Here is a 20,041-nt window from a genome sequence, read left to right as displayed (position 1 = left end):
GATTGATATTTGCTGAGACTTAACACTTGGCCTCTATCAGGTCTCTGCTCATGACATTTCTCAATTAATGACATGTTGCAGGTCTGCTGGAGCACCGAGATCTATACTGCTGATAAATCTCAGGCTCATATGTCGTCCTTGTTGGGGGTCTCAGAGATATTGGATTCTTGGCCTTAGTTTGGAGTGGTTCCCTGAAGAGCAATCCAGCAAAGTGGGATGACTTAGATTAGCATTAGTGTGTGACTAGCATAGAGGACAACTAACCACGGGACTTAGATTCAACAAGGACGTAGATAAACTGTGTGTGTCTACCTTCGAAGACAACTGACTGGAGATATGCATAATTATCATCCCTCTGTTTTAGCACAGTTCAATAGCTTTGCTCCTGTACTCTGTGTTCCCTGTCCTTTCCCTTGACCTATTAAAATGATATTGTTGCTTTAACAAATGGTCTTCGAGCTGATGATTCACTCTTAGATGATTTGAGAGCTTTGTCTTGTGAAGCCAAAATCCAAGCACTGCACGGAATCACAAAGGTTTTTAGTATGAGAGGAGGCTGCTTCTTTTTACTGCGTAATTTTGGACCGAGTGCCAAGGACACCAGTTTAAAATAATTAAGGCATGAGCCAGCAGGACTAATGCAGAGCGGCTCCTCTGCAAGTTTTTCTCTTCTCTCAAAGTAGTTAATACTTTTTTTGTGACAGCATATTGATTTATAGTAGTGAAATTCACTCTTTTTTCCCCACTTTGCTCCTCTGAGAGTCAGATACGTGGGACTGGTGAAGGTAGAGGTTTCATGTGTTCCTCAGACAGCTCCTAATACAGAGTCTTTTTCATAAGATTTAACTTCAGTTGACAGACTTTTACTGCACTTTCATGATAAAGGTAAAAAAGTAAACCTTCCTAAGTTTAATCATTTCGAAAATATTTTAAACATAGTATTACAATTTAGCACAGGCAAAAAGAAGATCCATTTAACCAGCATCAGATTTATCTTTAACTTACTTTTTATTTTGTTGTCAGTTTAAAGGTTAATTAGTGTGCCTCTTTTACCAATGAGAATTAACTGGTACTGTAACATGAAGTGTTAGTGCTGGTAACCTGCAGTTTAATATACATCATGCACTGAATTAAAGCTGTGGGTTATATTGTTGACTGAAACGAGGTTTGAGGTTTTCCTATTTTCAGTTTTAAGAGACACCTGACACTCAAAGTGTGTATCTGTTTTCATTGCATCATTAAGAACATATAAATTATACAGAAATGGGTAATTGAGTAACGTGCTCATGTGATTGTGCACCTGCGGACACTTTGATAGGTTTTTAATTCATCAGAAAAAGTCAATGGACAGTAATGACGCAAGTATATTATTTCATTCATCCAAGGTCTTGTCAGCATCAGCGTTAAGTGACCTTCCACGAGTCACTCAGCGAATGGCATGTGACTCTAATCAGGCTGCTCATGATTGACAACCCTGCTGGAGCACGCACAGAGGACCTACACACAGTAGGTCATCACTCATCTACACAACACACACCGAATCTTACAGAGGAGGGGATGTTACACACCAACATGATCATGTGAGACAGATGTAGAGATGCACACCTGAAACATGCACTCGCACTCCACTGAAACAGGTCAATCGGACAAACAGGGTTGAGTGAATCAATAGTTCTGAATTATTCCTATTATCATTTATGGTGTATAGTGTTTATCCACATATGCGCCTGGCTATTGAGCTGCATCCACCTCCACTCCCTGAAGGTGGAAGGGCATCCTTTAAACCACGGGATTGACCATTATAGAGTGGCATAACACTTTCAAAAACAACCTTGAACACTCACCGATCTTAGATCTTTAGCGTTTTATCGGCTGTTATCAAAGCTGCTTTGAGATTTCCTCATTTAGCCACTTATACTGTATAAAAAAAAAATTCTGATCATTACAATTATAATACAACAAATAGTGTCTCTTTAAAGACCAGCTGTCACAGTTGCAGCAATTTGCTGATGCTATGCTTCTCCACTTCTTTTGCTTTTTAAATATAAAGCATCGATAACATCTTGTAATTTATCTCATTAGAGTTTGGGGAAAAGATGTTGGGTTTTACATTTAAATTTTATGATAAAACAATCATAACAAAATGTTACATTGGCTTCACAACGCCTCTTCATCTCCTCACTCAGACTTTAGTGTGTGATGGGTAAGGTCTTTCAATGCCATCCCTTACTGAGGTCAGAGGTCAGCTCATCCATCATGGAGTAGCGTGCTCCACTCACATCCTCCGGGCCACCTGATATTATGTAGCAAGACACACTTAGCGGCAGAGATACACACTTGAAGGCACCTGAAAGGCGTTTAACGACCTTGTGCAATCACATGAAGAGGCTCCTCTGCTGATTGGCAATTAAAGTGTTGATCATTTGTCCATCTCCAATCAGCAGCAATTTGACAGGTAAGAACTTTGCCATAGATGTCTCCTTCATGTTCCTCTGTCCCTCTACATGTATATTACTTTTACATTTTTATTTTAGGAAACTATTAAATGAGTGATTGCAGTGGTTCTTAATCTTTTTAGGAGTATGACTTCCTTTTGAGATTAAAATAGATTTTCATTTAGCACATGAACCTGTCACTGTACGCAGCCTCTGAAGTATTTAAATGCAGAGTATGACTTGATAGTCACAGCCACACACCTCTTCAATAGGCAGTGGTAGAGGAAGTACTCAGATCCTTTACTTAAGAAAATGTACCAGTACAGCACTGTAAAAATACTCCATTACAAGTAAAAGTCCTGTGTGAAAAATCCTACTTAAGTAAAATTAAAACAGACATCTAAGTAAATAGATGGGTATTCGGTTTCTCCCTGTTTCATTTCATTGTAAAAAAAATTACAGAGCCTGTTTTAAGACCAGACAGAAAGCATGGTTGCACAGTGGCAGCAGGTTGGTGACAATGTTGTGTTTTACAAGTTACTGCAAAACATAAATCTGTCCAGGAAAGGCTGTCGGGTGCTGCCAGTGTTGTGGTTACAGAGGAGGTTTGAGAGATTTGCTCCCCACAGCAACTAACCATGATGTGGCTGTGGCTCTGAGCTATTGATTGTCATTTTAAGGCCCTCTGGATAAGTATGCGTCTAAAAGCCTCTAATGTAAACATTATGTAAAGAGTCCTGTGCCGTGCTGACAGTGACTTTGTGTGCCCTTCTTGCAAAAAGCCTCATGGAGAATTTCTTTAGATAGTGTTGCGAAGGCGCTCAAGAGTGGAACTGTGACAGTCCTAGTAAAGGACATATAATCAGCTAAAGCAGCATTGCATTACTAAACAACCATGTAACCAACCAGCTAAGCAGAAGCTTCTATATAATCATACAAGAAAATGGTATTGCTCAATGTGAACGTGAATGTTTATCGTGTATATGTTTATGTGTCGCTTCAGAGGGTCGGTCACATGAAGGTTACATACATGCTGTGTGCGCATTTGCAGGTGAAGAAACTTTCCACAAAGGATGTATCCATATATGGTAAACTGCGTTTCCTCACAAAGTTGAATAAAAAGAGCTGCACGTACACAGCTCAAGGTGCTAAAGTGCTTGGTGTGCTTAGAGAGCAGAATCTGACTTCCTGTTCACTTACGTTCGACTCACAGGTGTTTATATCAATTTTTGCAGCTGCTTGCAGGCTTTTTTGTATTTTCGCTTTTTTACCTGTATACTTTTATAATTTTTCTTGGAATAAAAATACGACCCCGACCATTGTTCGGGAGTCGAACCAAACACTGTAGTCCACAGTCACTGCTGAGCTGAAGTAACACCTCACAAAGACTGCTAAGACTACTGTACCGTCTCAGTCCTGTTTGAAGATATGGTGATAAAAGTAAAGAATATGTATATTTACATCAAAGTTATCTGAGCACACTCCTCCGCTCCTCCTCCGCTCCCTTCACTGGTTACCAGTAGCTGCCTGCATCCGTTTCAAAACATTGGTACTTGCGTACCGTGCTGTGAACAGATCGGGTCCAGTCTACATCCAAGACGTGGTCCAACCTTACATCCCAGCCCGCTCACTCCACTCTGCTTCTACCAATCGGCTTGTTGCTTCCTCGCTGCGAGCTAAACACTCTACAAAATCAAGACTGTTTGCTGTCCTGGCTCCTAAATGGTGGAATGAGCTCCCCACCGACATCAGGACGGCAGAAACTCTGTACATCTTCCGCCGCAAACTAAAAACACACCTCTTCAGACTTCACCTTGAACAGTAGAACTTTAGCAGCACTTAAAATAGCACTTACTGATAGCACTTTGAAGTTTGGCTTTCTTGAAGAAATTGTATTTTCTTGATTCCTGTTGTTCTGGGTTTTGTACCCTCATGGTTGTAAATGCACTTATTGTAAGTCGCTTTGGATAAATGCGTCAGCTAAATGAAATATAATGTAACGTAATGAGCAGCTCAAAGACAGACGGCCGGATCCGTACACAAAATTCAAACTGAGAGAGTTTCATTTGTAACTATACATATAATTAACATGTCATCAGTCACAAAGTCCTGACACGTTACGATTATTGTTTGTGAAATGTGGCCGCTCCTTATGTTGTAGCACGGCTCCACAGACAACGTCAACAGAGGCTAGTTTATAACGTTAGGAGCAGCGATACCGTAAGATGCTGTTTATTTTTAAATACTTAAAAGGTTAAATGCCACTGCTTTTGTGATGTCAATATTTCTTCTTATTTATTTCACCGAGGTTATTTGCATTCTTTTTATTTATATATATTTCAGGCAGCTGAGCTCTGCACTGCTGTAGAAATACTCTGCCACCATAAAAAAAAAGGTTGATTGTTTTTTAGTGTTTGGCAGAGTATTCTTTTATTTGACACAACAGCAATTTCTTTTTTATTACTTGAAGGCTTCATCCTACTCTTGTGTCGGGAGTGTCCTTTTCAAATAAAAGAATTCAGGTTGAAACACTAATTTCATTGGTTATTGTTTTGTTTTTTTGTGATATCAAAACTGATATCATGGATTTTAGGTTGTAAAATGAAAACAGAAGGGAGGGGTGGCGGGAGGGTCATATAATGTGGATATTTAGAATTAATTAATTTAGTTGAAACTGGTCACAAATTGAATTGAATTGAATTGAATTGAATTGAATTGAATTGAATTGAATTGAATTGAATTGAATTATAATGTATTATTCCTATGTATACTCTGTATGTGTGAGTCTAGAAATTGTGGCTCAGAGTGGGAAAAGAGAAACTGCAGATGGGATGTCGTAAGGTTGGCATAACCTAATTGGATTTCTTGGAAGTGGACAAAAGTGTTCAGGGGTCACGAGCTCGTGTCTTTCACCTCCACATGCCTTTAATAGGTTTTTACTCAATAGAGAAGAATACTCTAAAATGCTCTGTATACAGGATACAGTAAATGACAAGAAATAAATGAGCATTAAAAGATCCCCACTGCTGCCAACCACAGCTGAATTCAGCAGTGTGCTCCAGAATGCCTCTCTGTGGTCAAAAAGAGGTCATTTCATCAAGAGTTAGATCTGCCTTTCTTCTCTGTGAGCACGCCGGGTCAACAACGTGGAGAGCTGTGAATCACTGTCTGTGAACTAGACTTCCAGGTGTGTTGGATTGGACTCAGGCAGACATTACAAAAGCCTCTTGCCACAACGATTTGCACTTAAATGTTGCTGTTAAACATTTTTGTGTTAAGGCCAGAATGAGTTGTAGCCCTGATCATCATCCTGGATGTTCCCTCCCACGCTTCTCCTCTGGTTTTAATTTGCAGCAACTCGCTTATTCTGTCCTCAGAGTAGGTTTCAGACCACACTTCGACAGATCGCGAACATACTGTTGTATAGAGAGTCAGACGAAGAAGTAAAGTTCAATGAACCTTTACTGTTTTTTTTCCCCCTCTTCTCATGTACAACAATCTTTTTTGTAAAACTGAAATAAAGACAAAATAAATCACTCAATCAACAAAGTATGTCAAAATAAACTTGCATATCTTTCTCTTTGTTGTACAAGACACAATGAAACACTGTGATAAATCACCTTCCTTTTCAACAAGGATAGCTTAATAATGAACATTTTGCTGAGTCATCACAATGACACACCCTAGTTTAGATGCTAAAATACTAGCTCCATAAAACGTCCCTCTATATGTTAAAATATCTGCGCAAACATTCAATAAACAGTACAATTCAGCACATATGATATTTTGGTGCTCACAAGCATTGCTTTTCAAGGCACTCAAGGTAAGAAAGGCAGAAGATTATCTGCCCACGTGATCCCTCACTTCTGCTCTGGGCTGGAATCGTTACTCCGGCCACATCATGTGACCCTATTGGCCAACGAATGAAAAGAAGACTTCTACTACTGAAACTAACTGCAATATAACATGCAACCACCAGCGGGATAAATAAAAATAATCTAAACATCAACTCAATATACAGAACAACCTTGTTGAAGCTTTCAGCAGGGTTGGCAGGGTACAGAAGCCTGAGTCATAAAAGGCTCATTAGAGGTTAAGCACAAAGCTCTTGAAGTACCACTCATTGTAAAAGACGGCACCTGAATTACTTTTAGTCTATTTTCTTTCTTAAAATGAAGGGTCTAAAACACCAGATAATCTATAAAAACTAGCTTTACTTAATTCATTCTCACTTTGCTGCTTCTGGATTATTTCATTACTTTCTCTCAATTTATTGATCGCAGAAAGTGGAGGAGGGGTCAGCATACGATCATCAGTTACTAAAAGGATCTCTGAACTTGAACACTACCTTTTTATCTTATGTAATTCTTTCCATTCACCTCCTTTCTCCTTGTCGGATTTCAGACTCTCATTCTTTGTTTCTGTTAAATTAAAGCCTGTCAGAGGATCCTTAAAAAAAAAAGGCTAATTTGCATCCTAGCTGTTCATCAGTCAAGCCGCAGTCACTTCCAATATTACAGCCTACTGTCCTGAAGCGCTGTTTTATTTTATTATCAACGCCATGAAGAAAAAAAAAGACACAAAAAAGTCCTCTGCTGCCAGTGGCTCTGCCAGAGACTGGAATTGATCTCAGCACTGAGAATCCCTCTGCTGTTTTTTCACTAATCATCCTGGGCTGAATCAACAGTGAAGGCATCAATCGCTGTGAACGACACAGCTGCAGATGAGGTGAAAAGCTATTAAACTTTATACAAAAAACAAGTAGATCTCATTCAAGTGATTGTAGTAATAATGCATAATGTTTATTCACAAACACAGTAATTGTAGTGCTTTACGACAGCATTAACAACGTCGTGACTGGGATGGTGACCATGACCATGAGAGAGGCTGTTCTTTTAGCCAAAAGAGTGTTTTCACATTCAAAACCACAGCAGAGATTCACAGAAAGCTTTTCCCCCAAAACCTCATACAAAATTTAGAAGGACCTCCAGTTTCATCAGTCTCTATCAGTTTGACTGACAGTCGCTCTCCCCACTGAGGCTTGAGTGAAGTATCATGATAGGTGACGGAGCTCTGAGGCTTTGTTGTTTACACACAGGCGAGGATGAAAAGAGCAGATATACTATTGACAGATGCTAAATTTTTAATGGAGCTGTCCTGTGTCATCTGACATTTCTCTTGGCCTCTTCTTTTGAATATGTGGTGAAAAAAAGAAAAAAAGATTTTGAGTTTTGTTACAACTGACTAAGCTCCCCGAATGGTTTATTCCTCACAGCACGATTTCTGTCACCTCTGCAACTCTGGAGCCTCATAGACCATTTTCAAACATGAACATTTAAAGTCAGAAACAATAAACATTAAGAAAGAGAAAATAAATCAATGCTTGAAATGTGTTCGAGTCCATTTTCATAATTACCTTGGACAATCTACATCGCCATCAATGATGCCATCATTTGCTTATTGCGAAAATACATTTCTTAAAATAATTATTATGGCTGGAACTCATGATTCACTTAATTAGTGATTTAGTTGCTGATTTTCAAAATTAACCATTTATCCATTTTTGCATATAGAACTGAAAAACAAATTTCCTGGAAACTGTAAGTCTTCACATTTGATAAACCAGTGAAAATGTTTCTCTGATTAATGCTCTTTAAATTTGCTAATAGGCTCATCAATTGTTAAATTCCCTAAAAATATTAGATTTCCCCCGATAAACGCGTTCTCGTTTCTAGCTGACACGCCGGTTGGAAGACTGTACCGACCACACTGCATGTTTTTGTTGTTTTGTGTTTGGACAGCACAAATATGAGTCATTACACGAGGCTTGTGAAATGATGGTGGAACAGAAAAACTAACGCCATAGCTGACCTGAGTCCTGGCAACAGTTACAGGAGTTCAAAGTTTGCACAGAGTGACTCGGAGAGAAAGCGAAGCTATTTCAGTGCGATGCCAGGTCCCATTTGTCACTTGTGGCAGCAGATGACATCGACTGGACATCCAACTGATTCACAGAAAACAAAACACACTGGAGGTATTACTCTGAACCTGTCAGGGAGGCTTTCCACCTCCTCTGCAGTACTGAGCCTAAAAATCTCAAAGCAGAAAAAGTTGACTTGGAAGTTTTGCTCCATCGGGATCTCATAAAATCCACCAACCAAACAATAATTCGATCTAAAAATTCCATTTAAATTTATATTCCGCAACAATGAAAGCTAATTTCTCTGTGTAAATATGCATTATAATACCACTTTGTAATTCCCTCCAGATGTTGACTTTGCTGAGAAATGCAGCTGCTCAGCTCAGAATAATAAGCATTCAAAGAGGACTATAAAAGCCCTTGGCTGTTCAACAGCGTATAATGTGCCCTCACCAGGTTTGTTTGGTTTTGGAGGAGAAAAAAAAAATGAGTATCCTAATATTTTTCAGATGGCTGAGCAGCGCATGATTGAGTATTGTAATTGCTGATGTTAAGTGACACCCCGTTTCTTTCAATACGGGTGTTGCATCCTTGCAACAAGCTCCATAACCTGCGAGGCAATTAGGAAAACACACTTCACTACAAGAGGAAAAGTGCAGGGACAACTACCTGTGAGGGCATTAGTGAACGTTTTCTAAGAGTGTGCTAGTATCAGCATGTCGCAATCATATGGTAGACGTGAAGTTGGGGTGTTTTTGTCTATGTCTCCCAAATGGAGGCCCAATTTTCAAAATTACATTTAAAAAGTGACAATGAACTCCTAAATTAGCCAAATGTTCCTCTTCCTCACTGACCTTTTGAATTCAAAAGAAAGAACGGCACCTAAATGGCATTTTATGACTGATTGACTCATTAGAAATAAGCAGGGTGCACTTTTCTATAAGCAGCATCCATCTAAAAGAGCAGAGGACATTCAGTGACTTGCAGGAATTTGCACAATTCCCCTTTCCTTCTCTGACCTCTATCTAGTGCGCTTAAGCAGGGCCCCTGAGGAAAGCTTGACAACAACATTCATTCACTTTATCGCCATGGGACGGCACAGCATTCAGCTGCAGGACACTAATTCATAGTTCGGCTACATTTTGCATAAGAGCTCCTTTTTAAAACCGCCACCTCAAATTTCAAAAGAGAAAATAACCCTGTTCTACTCTTGAGGCCGGCGTTGCAGAAAAAGGTCAAAGAAAAAAATAAAGACAAGCCTTTTCAGAAAGTAATTTCCTTGCACTTTGACCATATAATACAAAGCTAAGTTGGGACCCCCCCCCCCCCCCATTTTTTTTAAAGATTGAAAGTCACATCTGTATCAAATACCCTGTAGGTTTAATGGAGGGCAGTGTAAGCCGATCCTCTACATTTATGGAGCCTCCTAAAGAGATTCAAATAAATCTCCCGGAGCTTGGCTAAAAGGAGGAGAGGCCACGCTTGGCAGAATAACTCCTGTCTCATCTGAATCTCTCAGGGGAGGGAGAGACATTCAACAGAAAAGGGAACTGCAGACAGTAATTCCATCTGTAAGAGGGCACAGGTATAGAGGTGATGAACGCCTCTGTGCTCATTATTAATGAGCCCTGCTGTTTGGAAAAAAAAGTTCAAGCAAGGAGCTTTCCATGAATACGACCCTGCACCCAAGCATGGTCACTGACAAACTCTGTGTCCTCACACACACCTGGAGGTGAAGCCCTGCCACTGCTAAAAAAAAAAACAACAACAGAAAAAGAAAAAAAAAACATCTATTTACAGTATGAAAGACATCAGTACAGTTGCTGTCTGAAATATCTCAGCGGATACATCACAGGCATTATCTTGTGACTAAATGCTGCCAGCGAACAATCCACGCAGCTTCCCCGCCTTTGCATTCATTTATCATGACATCAATTCCCGAGTACATTTCAAGGCACTCAATATTTCATAAAGGTTGTACGGGAAATGTGTAATATTTACTATCGGGATCTGAGGGTGAGTGTTCCATATAAAAACAGCAATTCCAGCAACAATTTCATCACAGCTCCTTTCTGTGACAAACATGTTTTTGGTGATGCTTTCATGCTGTTGGTTTTTGGTTCAGATGCAGAGCACATATGCAATAAAACGGAATCAGGCTGATTATCTCACTCATTAAGTGACTGTAGTTGCATTGAAGGTTGTGACAACAGCACAAAGGAAGGCATGTGGATGAATGTACCAGATAGGAAATGAGTGGCGATGAGTCGTTATGGCTAATTTTAACACACATGCAGAGACACAAACACGCTGAGAGAATACGTCGTGGTTGGACATCATACAGCTCAACCACCACACACACACACACCCCGGGACAGGCCTCCCCGCCTCCCTCTGACAGAAACAAGCCCCTCCTCTCCGCTGCATGAGGCCATACGTCTGGGAGCAACACCCACCAGTCCACACTCCATAATACCCCGCAGAGCTCCGCAGGAGCACCTCTTGCTTGCCCGGTCAGCAAGGCGAACGTGCAGCGTTAAGATGACACGGCCATATGTTCATACCCTTCGTTTCCCCACCGTGGAGAGATTCTCCATCACTTCATCTGTGGTGTGACTGAGGGTTTCTGTCACTGTGCCGGTGGTGTGTGTGTGTGTGTGTGTGTGTGTGTGTGTGTGTGTGTGTGTGTGTGTGTGTGTGTGTGTGTGTGTGATTCATGACGTTCTGACACTTCATCAACATAATTGAGGAAGCTGTCAGGTTGGCCCCTGAATGACCTTTCGCAGATGTTTGTGACCCGATTGATCCACTGCTTCATGTGCATATTGACCCGGTGTGTGCGCCGCACTCAGAGGAGAGACGTTGGCTGTCCGGCTGCCAGCAGCAGAGCAGAGAGGAAAGGCAGAGCTTCGCGGATACGCCATGTTCCATACACACAGGCTGTGCTGACACTTGCAAGACCAAGTCAGCAGTGACAATACCGGTTTGTCTTTACGCCTGTAAATGTTACAAACACCAACACTTCTCACCAGTTTATCATTGAGTCACGTAGATCCAGGCTTACCAAAGTTTCACTTCAGTTATTCATTTAATTCTGCTTGACTATCAGCTGACAAAGTGTCACGAAACACAGCTGGGAGGTGATCTGAATTCACATTGTTCTCATTACCTGTGATTTGATGCACACTGAAACATCTCATCAACATTCACTGAAGGGCAATACGGCTGCAGCAAACCATTAGGATGAATTATCAAATCATCATCACTTGATTGTTTTTTCAACATTTAATAAGCTGCAGCAAATATGATTGGTTAGGTGAAATATTTGAAATTGAATTTTTTTCAATGAATTATGAATTGAAAATTGTTCTATAAAAAATGCTCAATATAATTTTCCAAGGGGGACACATTCAGATTGTTTGATTTACTCAACCAGCAGTTAAAGCCCAAAGATATTCAGGTTATTTTAATTGACCATAAAAAAAAAAAAAAAAAATTCTATTGCACTTGCAATTTCTCTATGGGCATAATAAGAGGGCAACCATCAAAGTTTGTGTCAAACTCTAGAAATCGTCAACGAAGACCCTTGAAATGCTTCAGGAAGCCAATGGCAATGAAGCCATGAGCCTGGAGGTGTTTTGAAGGGCAGAGCGTCACTGTCCAAAACCGAATAAACCGCATCAGGTCAGGAGCTTAAACCAGGTCGGTTTTCTTTGACTTTTTGCGGGGTGTCTAGGTTAGGTTAGGTTAGGTAGTTACTTTATTAATCCCGGAGGGGACATTTTTTTGCTACAGCAGCATACAGGAAGCCATAAGATAAAATAGAATAATAGAAAGCAATAAAATAGCAGTAAAATAGCAGTAAAAAATATAAAATATAAAATGCACAGTATATACAGTACCATGAATTCTTCCCCAAGGTCAGATTCAGAGTTAGCTTGGACGTTCTGAGGCATCTGAGAGAAAACATTCTGTGCAAACGACGTGAATTGTGGCGCCATCAGCACAATGAAGACACAAGTTTATTGCCAACAATAACACAATCGTCGCTTCCCACCAAACTTGCGTGCCGGATTTGGCTCCCTGCTACTTTTTTTTTTTTGTTCCCCAAAAATGTGTCATAAACTTTGCTGTGTGCTCGCTGCTCAAGTTTCAGGTGCGTGGGAAAATCGCAGATGCACCAGACCAGTGCTCACGTAAACATGTTTAACATAGATGCTGATGTTGCTCAAGCAGAGAAACTTGGTACACTTGCTAACAAAGGTTATTGCTTCTATCCGCTCTGTGCGCGTCACGATGCTGCGCGCAGTTCACATGCAACTGGAGCAGTTTTGAAACTTTTTTGATCCACCCACTTTCTTTGGCCAAAATCTTTTGAGAACAGATCAGTATCACACAACGCACAGGCCACACGCTGCACCAACACACTTTCCATTGTTTCCCACGTGTGTACGAGCCTTACAATTCTGTCTTTATGCAGTGCATCAGTTAATTGCACATTTTGTGTTCTTTTATGCACGCAAATTGGAGCTCTCTCTATTGAACATGCAGATGACCGCCTCTGTTTGTTTGTGTATTTGTTCAGCGCGTATCCAAATTTAAATTGCAGCACATCCCTCGTCGGTGGAACAACCTTACCCAGTGTTGGGAAAGAGATTAGATTTGACTCTTGTCTTGTCTTTTAATAAATTTAAAGACAAGAATGGAGAGCAGGATTACGTGAGAGAGAGAGAGAGAGAGAGAGAGAGAGGATTTAAAAAAATAAAATAAAAAAACCTCAGGGTGATTTCAGTCATGAGGGAAGTTGAGCAGAGAACTAACAGGGAGTCTTTTTCCCTCAAGAGGAAACCGAGTCTTGTTACAGCAAAAGCAGCTGACCTTGTGGCTTCTGTCCGGAAGGAATGCATGAAGACGAGACAGACGGAGAGACAAACAGGAGTTCATACAGTAGAGAGGATCACCCTACAGTGCATACGCACATGCTCGCTCGCTCCCCTCCTCTCTCTCTCTTCCTCCCTCTCTCACTCACTCGCCCACTTAGTATCATTTCATCTCTCTCTCTCTCTCTCTCTCTCTCTCACACACACTCAGTCGCTGTGCTCTCTGACGGATGGGGATACACTGCCAAAGAGGAGTTAGGGAGGGAGAAGAGTGTGTTTCTTTTCTTCTCTGCTGTGTTTTCTTTCTCTTCCGCCTGGCTTCCCTCATGAGCTGTTCAGTCCCGAGGATGAGGAGGATCTATATGTGAGGGAGACACAACAAAGGGAGAGGGAACAAGGAGCAACAGGGTGGTGAATTCTGCGAGCGGGCAGCGAGCGAGAAGATCTTTTCCTTTTTCTCCAGGCTCGAGCAAGGTCAGTAAGGAAAGCGGCTTATCATTGCTGTTATTGTTCTACCTCTGTTCTTTACTTTTATTTTTCCCATTCGAAACTGTTCATATTGATGTGATTTCCAACCCTTTCTCTTCAGGCTTCAATTAACTGTCCTCGCAGAGCAGTTTTAAAATTGAAAACATTTTCGTTCCCAAAATTAAAATGTCCAGCAGTTACATTCTAGAGATATTTCATTTTCATTCAGCAGGTCTCCAGCTTGGTTACTGAAGTTTCACTCCAAGGCAACGCCGCTTGTGTAATTTCCCAAAGCTCCACAGTGAGATTCTCAGGTGGAGTCTCTCCTTTGGCAAGGTAGCAGAGAGTGAGCTGCAGGGAGCGGCGAGGACAGCTCGCTCTCCTCGCCGCTCCTCAGCTGTCACTTTACACAGGAGGCAATTAAGCGGGATTGGCAGCCGACGCTGCCGGTAACTTGGAAACAAGCGTGTGGGAGACGCATGGTGGCACAAGATAGGATTTAGGAGCAAGAGGAGGAAGGAGATTCCCTTTGTTCATTCACACAAAAGCCCGTGTCTCCGTGGAAAAAGCCTGCTCTCGCCTGTGTGTCTGCGTGGAAACTGCGCCCAGGAGCAGCAGTTGCGAGCTTTTAGGATTTATTTTGCACGACAGTGAACATTGTCGTGAGCGTGTGAACTCTAAGGACATGTGCATAGAAAGTGTATTTGTGCGTATGTGCATTCTTGCTTATTCAGAGTCTCTCTGGAGTGTACTGAAGAGTAATGAGTCTCTTAGGTGAGCCCTTGTCTTTAATTACCTTATCCACTTTAAAGTGGAAGACATTTTTCCCACATTCAACAAATCAAACAAGCAGAGTTGGAAGAAATTATGTTACATCATGTTGCCTTTTCAAATATTGTGATTACTGTATGACATAGAATGAATGTGCAGTTCTACAGTGTACATGATGAGGACAGCTTTTGTTCACAGCCTCTATTTACTTACAGTATGCAAGTTAAAAACTCTCCTTGAAACAAATAATGACCTACTGTGCTCATTATTTCCCACAAAGCCTTCTTGTGGCTATTTTTCAGCGCGGATAAGATGTACCTGGAGACGCAAAGGTTGGCCTCTGCCTGCTGGCAATAAGGGCCTCTGATGCAGGCTTAAGCAAGCAGAAGGATAGTGAAGTTTAAAAAAAAAAACTAATAGTCACTGATGGGTGGTGGGACAGCTTGATTAAAAATGTACTCAAGAAGAGGGCGGGGAACAGAGTATTAGGCTTCCAGTATAAACACAGGTGGAGGCAATTATTCTGGACTGGTGTGTTTTGACACAGAAGGAGAGCTATTGCATAAGCTTGAGTCTGCCGTTTATTTATTTCAGTGACAGGAAAGTGTTGTCTACATTCAGCAGGATGTGTTTATACAGAAAGCTCTAAAGTGACGAATATGCTTTTAAAAAAAGGTTCATTCAGCAGCCGATTATTCTCCGTTTGTGTTTAGTCTGGACTTTATGTGCTCGTGTCACATAGTCACAGTCACCTCCATCGGAGTGACCGAACATAAGTGAGGTCAGGACAGTCGAGTTTGGGCATCAGTCATTGTTTGAGGACCGTTTCCTGTGTCACCTTGTCTCACAGCCACTGCACTGTGCCTCGCAGGGACAGATATTGTGCACAGAGTCCATCAGTGGCTTGCTGACTTTCCTGGCTCTGAGGAGCCATTGACATTGAGAGGGTGTTAATGTGAGCTCGGGGCACACTTACTCATACTTACAGTATGCAGACTCTCATTCCTCCCAGGCATATGCACAAACACAAACACAAACACACAAAGGCTGAATAACACATACAGCTAGTACATGCGCACACACACACACACACACACACACACACACACACACACACACACACACACACACACACACACACACACACACACACACACACACACACACACACACATCGGGGGGGTGGGCGGAGCAGGGAGCAGCATCGTGACCGGTGGCTTGGCAGAAGCCCTCAAGGTGAAAATTTTAAGTGAGGAGCATTTCAAATTCAGAACAGATGATCAAACTGCTGTCGAAATTGAGTCGCTAGCGGCACCAGATGCAGACAATCTTTTGGCAGACAGAGAGTTTTTGGTGCCTGAATCGCAAACATAAAAGTCAGGCGCGGAGCTGAAATTAATACAGCTGTGGTTATCGTCATCTCACGGAAGGTGATTCTTATCACGGCCCAGATGAGGCAAGAAAAACTCCAGTTAAATATCGAGACATATCAGAGTGTGGACAGAGTAGGTTATTTAGCAGAGAACACTAAGTGATACTGTGTTTCACAGTCTATCTTTGTTCATGGGGAGATTGAAGTGCCTCGTTTATCACACAAAAACAGAAGAATATTTTCCACTGGAAATTGAAAATTTTGCCTGGCGCTATGTAACTGCACATTCTCAAAATCCGACTATAAAAGAATATGTACGAGCCGAGGATCTACTCACCAGGTCTTTTATCACTGGTATACAACATGTCACAATCAACCATTGTGTATTAATTCCTTTATGAACATTTTCTTTTTTACTCTCGGCCACTGAAATCTAAAACAGAAATATGTTTTGAATTTGCATAGAAAAGTAAGAATTGCAAGCAAACAGACTCTTAAGTGATCAACAGACACAGAGGGACAGATATACTCCAGAGGTCCACCGTATTGCAGATGAAACTGACTGAATGACCCTGGTGTCGTAGTTCAGACAGACCGACCACGCATGAATCAATAAATGGAAGAGCAACTTGGGCCAATTACACTTAGTTTCACTTAGAGGCCGTGAGTTTCATTTGCCCCCCCTCCCACTTTGCAAACCTGTTTGTTTTAGTATTTTTATTGCTGTTCATTTATGTGATGCTGGGGTAAAGTGATCAACAAGTGGAACTGCATGTACAGGCCACAAATAAATTGAAACAAGAGCTTTCTCTTTACACTTTATAGAGACTGGTGTTATTTATTCAGCTCGAGGCCAGCTTGAAAATTAAGTAGTAGTTTGTTGTCTGCCTTACTGGAGTAGAAATGAGACGTTTGTGTTTCCACAGCATTTAGTTCATGAGTTATTGATTTGTGAAGTTTAAATCTGCCAATATCTTTCCAACTTAACGAAGCTATGTTTCCTTTTCTATCAAATGAGTGTGTTTGCTGTAAGGTTGCTGTGCGACACTCATGTGAAGTTGCAGCACTCATTCCATTTGGCAAATGATAATCTTAAAGACATGATCTCCTTTGTTTGCTTCATTGGGGAAGTTTATATGGTACATGCTGTTATGGTGCACTCATTATCAACTCAGCACAAAGTTTCATGTTTAAATGCTTTACTCACCTTTGTATGAATTTACCTTGATATGAAGTTGTCCGCAATACAAAGTAAAGTAATGTAGGGAGCCCTCTTCTCACCTCTTCTTTTCTCTCTCCCTGTAAAAAAAAGTAGAGATAACAAATTCAATTGTTGAAGGAGGGGAAACACTGTAACCTTGAGATTTATTTTTCCATTAATCAATAAATAGTCCAAAAAATGTCAGAAAACAATGAAAACTCAATTTCCCAAAGGTGCAAGTGAAACCTTCAAATTATCCACTAAGACTCCTAAACCCAAATATGTTGAATTTATAATATTTCAAGACAGAGAAAAAACACCGTTTGCTATTTTTGCTTGATAAATGATAGTTAACTGATTTCAATGGTACTCTCTTCCAGTATGATCATGTAAGGCATTTGATCTTTATCTTCGTGGCAATAAAAGAATACCAATAGTGATATTCCCCAACAAGTCATTCAACTCATAACCATAGGTTGTTTGTTGCTTCCCTCAAATACAACCCCTGACCAATCCGACCACTCAACTCTCCTTCTAACAATGACAAACTCACATAATAAAGACGTCATCTGAACTCCGTCACATCTCTGCTTCACACTCGTGTGGCTCCACGACAGACAATCTGATTTGATGTTTCAATGGTAACACATTACGTGCCACCATCGCATAATGCGTTGTAAAGAGGTTGTGATCAATATTACATGAGGTCAAGGATCATGTGATTACAAGACACCAGATTTTTGCTATTAATGAAATCACTTGAAAACAAAACTGTGGGTCGAAAGAAGCTGCTCGCACAAGAGACCAATGAGGAGGACCGTTTCATATCACCGTGATATGAACACAAGAAATCACTTTCATTATGAGTCTGAATTATGTTCTGACTGTAGGCCAGTGTTATCACACTTCAATTCAAGCTGACATCAGACCACCTGCTCCAGGCGGATTTGGGCTCTTTGCACTGTTGTACTTTAGTGGCATTTAAAGTCAAATACATTTAAAAAAAAAAAAAAAAAAAAATCAGCTAAAAAGTACAGCATTTATCAGCTCATGTTTACACATCTGGACAGAACAAAGTCTTTTATCTGTTGGTCTGAGCGCACTGGATCCTCTCATCCACCCACCACTCCTCCAAAAATCATATTGAACAGCGTCCAACTGAGAGTATAACTGATTAATAACACTACCAGCAGCGGTGGCAGACAAATAATTACATTCTCCAACCCAAAATAAACAGCAGCATGCAGTCGCTCAGTGAGCACAGAAGTGTCTTGTTTTCCGATCTGCTGTGCAGAAAACTGTGCCTTCATTTGGTTTATCTGGTCTGTCATCATGATATCTCTCTCTGCAGGGTTCACACCGAGTTCTCCTGCCCTGGGCTCGGCTCTGCATACGTGTGGGCGCTTTAAGTCCGCATGCATGCGTGTTTGTGTGCTTGTTAGAAAGAGGCAGAGTTAGAAAGCGAGTGTGTACAGTATCCGTGTGTGCGTATCTGCGGTTTTACGTGTGTGTGAGCAAGCGGGGAAGAGAGAGAGTGAGAAAGGCTGACAGGAGCCGCTTCCTTGATGAGGTGTTGACGTTGCCTTTGAAGACGACTTCCTCTTCACATCAGATTCCGGTGAACACATTATAAAATCTCGCAGAGGCCGTCAGAGCGAACACACCATCTCTACTCATCAGCTGCAGGCATTCACTCTCCCTCCATGTGGCCCCTGTCGTTCTCCAGTGCCGTCACCCTCAGACGCCAGCGGTAGAAAGCCATTACACTGTCAGAGGTATTATCAGTAGCTTGCGCCACGTGCCAACTGTATGCATCCTGAACCCCTTTAGGCATACTGTAACACTTCTGTTCTCATACAGTCATCATAAACACGACTGCACAGCCTATTAAATGCTTTTCAATATATCCACATGTTAATATGTGGAGGTGCATTTATTTTGACCCTCCTCGGCTGTGTCTTGTTTTGTTACTGTGTATTGTTTTGTTGTTGTTGACGAGGTGGGGGCGTTGCATCAGGAAGGCATTTCCTCTTTGTATGCAGCTGCTGAAATTAGAGGCTGGAGGAATTATCAAATAACAGACAACCTGTTGATATTCAGGCACAGATTCGCCCAGTGGCTGTTTTGCATATTAATGCAGTGTTTGCTTGCTCTGTGTGTGTGTGTGTGTGTGTGTATCTCTGGTCAACACAAAATAAGTAGAATAATTACATCGATTCAGACTCCACTGAGCATTAACCCAGTTCAAACAGTTAAATCATACCTGAGGAGGACAAACAAACACTTGAAGAAATATTTGCTGACGTGAACCTACTATGCAAATTAAAATTGTTCAATACCAAGTGTAAATTATAAGCTCCATCTGTATTATTGTTCTGTCTTTCGTCTAATAAGCTTCTCAAGAGTTCTTAAAAACCTTAATTAAGGATGAAAGGTCCCAGGGGTGACTTTCACAAAGAAAAACTGTGTAATCATACTATTGATATATTGCCATTTAAATCTTTCTGCATGACCCCACACTTTTCCATTATTTGGTGCAGCAGTGTTTGACCTGTGACCAGAGGACCACAAGTTGCGTATGTGTTTCTTCGACTTGTGTTTAACCTTCGGTATGCTCGCACCACCGTATCATAGATCGATGTTGATGTGACTGGTAATGAGTAGACACTTGCAGCATCCCACATCATTAGTGGCTTTTATATCTTTAAGAAAAAAAATTGAATCTTTGTTCTCTGAGAAGCTAAAGTAGATATTTTTATGACTATGGGAAACAGTAAAGGAACGCAGGACTTACAGCTTGTAGTTTAATGCAGTTCTGTACAAGAAATTGAACCAAACCTGCTCAGACGTAAGCATCTAGAGATCAGGAAAGTTGTGAACAATACCTTGTATATTTATTGACACGAGGTGTGGGGATTTAAAGTCTCTGCAGATGAAGCATCTTTCAACTTCTGGAGTAAACTATAAAATAAGAGAGGCTCTATGTCTTCACAG

This window comes from Embiotoca jacksoni, unplaced genomic scaffold (assembly GCF_022577435.1).
Source record: "Embiotoca jacksoni isolate LCO1_2020_lvr unplaced genomic scaffold, fEmbJac1.0.p SCAF_3, whole genome shotgun sequence".
NCBI lineage: Eukaryota > Metazoa > Chordata > Actinopteri > Embiotocidae > Embiotoca > Embiotoca jacksoni.
Note: the sequence above shows the minus strand (reverse complement) of the source record.